Source organism: Carassius gibelio, chromosome B22 (assembly GCF_023724105.1).
Source record: "Carassius gibelio isolate Cgi1373 ecotype wild population from Czech Republic chromosome B22, carGib1.2-hapl.c, whole genome shotgun sequence".
Lineage (NCBI taxonomy): Eukaryota > Metazoa > Chordata > Actinopteri > Cypriniformes > Cyprinidae > Carassius > Carassius gibelio.
Window position 1 is genome coordinate 20,036,871 of NC_068417.1, and position 4,573 is coordinate 20,041,443.

Sequence of the window (4,573 nt, forward strand, 5' to 3'; positions counted from 1 at the left end):
TTGTTATGACATATACAAAGTTTGGTCTGAATATGATAAATCATTGCAGAGATACAGCCTTACGACTGTTTTTGCAAACACTACGTAAAATTTGTTCGAGTGGTTCTGTTACCAAATTTATGTGGCGTGGTCAGTGTGAGGTGTCAATGACGCATACAAAGTTTGGTGCAAATATGTCAAAGCTTTGCAGAGATACAGCCTCAAATGCATTTTGGCACACTTCCAGCAAATTCGTTAATGCACTAAATGAGAACCGTTTTGTATAACGACACGAAATCCATAACTTTTTGCCAGCATGGTCTGAAGATGATTCATGTCAAATTTGGTGAAAATCGGACTAACGGTCTAGGAGGAGTTTGAAAAAGTAGGTTTTCAACATTAAATAAAATGGTGGACAAGTACACTGAAAAAAGTCTAACATTGCTGTTATTCGTTTAATGTGTATTTTGTCGTTGGAATAGCTTAAAATTATTGTTTTTTACATTTAAACTAAACGTTTTAGTTTATATTTATGGTTGAATCCATTTTTTTTACATGGATACAATATGATTTGCAGCGGGGCATTAAACTGAATTTATTCATTTGATCAAAGCAATTTTATTAAATTAAGCATGGTTTGCACATGCGCATTGCTGAGTTGGAGTTCCGCTCTCTGACCACCTGACCTGTTTATTTAAAGAAGAATTTAAAAAAAAAAACGTCCGTTACAGTTGAACTGTGTGGCGGCCGCAGTTACTTACACTTCAACAGACCCCTCCAGGCTGGCTGAGAGACACAGAAGAACTACGAGCAACTCTGAAGAAGGTAAAATAATCAACTTTGTATACCCTTAATGTTTATTATTTTATTGTTTTCAATTAACGTTTTACCTGACTGGCCTCGTATTTTCAGCATTCACGCTCGATAGTATGTAACTATCACTAGGATATCACTATTATTTCTAAATGCATAATTATGCTAGACATTTTTTTCCGCTCAATTTCTGACACTTGAAATGCAGTAGTAAACCCCCATGTTCAAGCTTCAAACTTCATGGATGCAAACAGCGCGCTTTTCGACACCTCCCGCTTTTTTCGCGTCAGTCTGCATGATTGCAGTTATGAGAGATTATAATTTCACAAAGTCATCTGAAGTCATTCCATAGGCCATAGCTTAATCTGAGGGACAGAATTATATTTAGATAATTAAATTACAGTTTACGGAAACTCGTCTTCCCTCTCCCTGCGGCTGTCAATCATTCTCCATTTTATATTCAAACCGCGCGCCTCGTCCGTTACAGCAGGATCGAGCAGGATACACGGTAAAACTCTCTCCAATATGATATATTCACATTATGATGCTTGATCTGTAGATAAAGGGCTGTGGATTTGCATAAAATGATTATTTTGTTGGAGTTTTGTGCTGTTTTTAAACGACTCGCCACGGTGTGTCTGTTAGATCACACATTACAAGAACTATGAATTGGCATCAAACCAACAATAAATGGAATTTAAAACCGTGAAGAAACAAATGATCGATAAACTGTTGGACAGATATACACAAGGATTTGTGCGCTCGACATTTCTTAGCTTTGTGCCGTGAACGAATCGTTCGATTTAACCGGTTCTTCTTAGTGAACCGTTTGAACTAGTTCACCAAATCGAACTGAATCGTTTGAAACGATTCACATCTCCAATATGCATTAATCCGCAAATGACTTAAGCTGTTAACTTTTTTAATGTGGCTGACACTCCCTCTGAGTTCAAACAAACCAATATCCCAGTGTAATTCATTTACTCAAACAGTACACTGACTGAACTGCTGTGAAGAGAACTGAAGATGAACACCAAGCAGAGCCAGATTACAAACGAACTAGCCCACTGCTGGAGCGGTTCTCTTTCTCGAGTCAAGAACCAGTTGCATCAGTTTTCCGATCAGCAGTACGTACACTGAACCGAGAATCGTTTCTATCGGACACGTCCGATTTGATAACCGATGAGCTGATGATACTGCGCATGCATGATTCAGCGTGAAGCAGACTGACACACAGAGCGTCTGAACTGAACTGGTTCTTTTGTTATTGATTCTGACCTGGCGAAACGTAAGTTTATTTCATAACAAATACATTGCAATAAATTATGTATAGTAAATGGATTACGATTTCTGCCCTTATGACATCTAATTTATTTACTTTATATCTTCAAGACTTAAATCCTCATGCACATTATTGCTGTTACTTTATTCCGTGTGTTGTTGCAAAACTTAATTGTAAACTTTCCATGATTATGAGGTTTTTAACTGACTAAAGTTATGATTAAGGACTTTATATTTGATAGACTTCTGTAATGACGTCAATACGTTGAGCGTAAAAGAACAGATGGACTTTTTTTTTTGTTTGTTTTTTTGACTTGGGTCTCTGCAGAGCAAAAGTGGGCGTTTATCACCTTGTGAGTGTTTTCAAACTGCTGGGTGTTTCTAAATCATGCAATTAAAATGATCACCCTTACCCAACCCCAGCCCTAAACCTAACATCACTATGACATTAGCCAATCAGGTATCATGGTGTAAAAACACCCTGATTTGGTAACTCCCATTACATTCCTGCAGAGACCTATGCTGTTTTTTTTTTCAACCGGTTTATTGAATCGAACTGCCCAAAATACTTTTTGACTACATTTTACATGTGTTTGCATCCCTGAAACTCTGAAACTTGACTAATGGTAATGGTTACTTATGCTATCAATAGCTAAAGGTCCTATGTGATCTTTTATTTGCACTCCTAATTATCTTGTGTTCAGTATTTATCAGCCATAATATTACAAGGCGCAGCTATTTGTATCTGGTAATGTTAGTTTGCTACACTATTAACAGCATTTACATGTGGTAGAAATTTACCAAAATGTTAGCCAGCTTTCCTAAAATCATAAAATAAAGTATATATCTATTAATGTTAAATGTTGGGTATTCTTAATTTGTGTATGATGTTAGTAGTTAACACACTTTGATGGCTGAAACTTAAATCATGTTTTCTCTTTCAGCTTCAGGGAAGCAGCCACCAATCAGCTGTTCCTGCTGTGCAAATTATTTGGAATCTCCTGCCAGTGATCATTGCTTGTGGTAAGTTCTATTTCCAATGTCATGAGGACATTTGTGATAATTAGGCATCCTAAAGTGTAAAATTTTCTCTCATCTGGGAAGTTGTCTACCAGATCTACTAAGTAAAACTAGATCATCACTTTTAATTTAGTCACATCCCTTGTAATGAACATTTGATTATTTGCTAATCAAATGTTTTGTTTTGAAAGTTTAGATTGTATAAGAGCTTGGCACATTATGATCTAACATGAAATCGGGAGATTTTCTGAAATTATAACATATTTTCTTTCTTTTTTTGTGCAGGATAATGAGGTTGAAGAACTGGAGCGGACAACCATGGCGATCTTTATCACTGGGAAAGAGGATCCTCTCCATCCACCTAAAGACATTAAAATTGTTGTAGAAGGAAAAGAGGTCCTGAACGAGTTGCCATCGGTTGCTGGGCTCATATATACACTAAACCTAAAATATCCAAAAAGGCTACAGTTCACCTTTGAATTTGTGCAAAAGGTCCTGATGGAGCTTGATGGAATAAAGATGACCCCAAAAGTCACTAGACTGACCACTCAGCTGTACAGGGATTAATTGTATAATTGCATAATTGTTACATTTTATTGTGTTTTTACAGCCAAGACTTTAGATCCTTTTAATAAAAAGGTTGTACTAACAAGGCTGCATTTTCACTGCAGCATTTACAAATGTGGCTGCCCAAGTTCGATGGCTACCAGGTACAAAGGTTGAATAAGGCCAAGTCTTATGAACAACTGAAGAGACTGATTGCAGTGTTTCAAGTATTTCTGCTGTCAATCTTCATACATTTGAAGCAAATGTTCAATGTTGTGAGTTTATTGAACAATAAATGTGTTCTAAAGGAAAAGTGTTCTGAGTAGTCATTGATTAAAATTTATTGAAATCATTAATTAAATAAAATAATTAATTTAATCGGACCTATAAAAATTAGTTTGTTCCAAACTAAAATAATTAATTTAATTTAACCTATACATATTAGTTTAGTTGGTTTGTTCTAATTTAAAAAAATTAGTTTGTTCCAACCTAAAATAATTAGATTGATCAACCTTTATAAAGTGGTTTGCATGGATTTAAAATTTTCAAGTTAAACTAAATTAAATTATTTACATTGAGTCAATGTCAAATGTTTCGTGTGATTGATTACTTCAATTTTTTTAAGTTGATACAAGGTTTTTATTTTTTCAGTGTATGGAAGTATGGCCAATTTTGACATTATTCCCATTATTCACAGCAAGAAAGACAGAATATAGGGAGACCATTTTCCTTTCAATAGTCAAATCACTTTGACATCAGGAATTTTCCCTGTACTCCCGATGGCCAGTCCAGGCCTGCTTCCCACCCCTATCCGGAATGCTGAATCCCTGACAATTTTCAAGCAACAGCTGATAACTCATCTTCTTTGAAGCTACCTGACTTCAGGTAGTAAATGTATTGTTACGTGGTATTGCTTTAAATGTTCTCTGCTGTT

At 35.7% G+C, this 4,573-nt stretch overlaps 1 long non-coding RNA gene across 1 annotated transcript; it reads left to right on the top strand.

Moving 5' to 3' along the window:
- The first annotated feature begins 402 nt into the window (after positions 1-402).
- On the top strand, positions 403-4,290 carry LOC127986990 (uncharacterized). Its single transcript, XR_008161016.1, has 3 exons — positions 403-804; positions 3,018-3,096; positions 3,379-4,290. It is a non-coding gene; the product is annotated as an uncharacterized LOC127986990 (long non-coding RNA).
- The last annotated feature ends 283 nt before the right edge of the window (positions 4,291-4,573 follow it).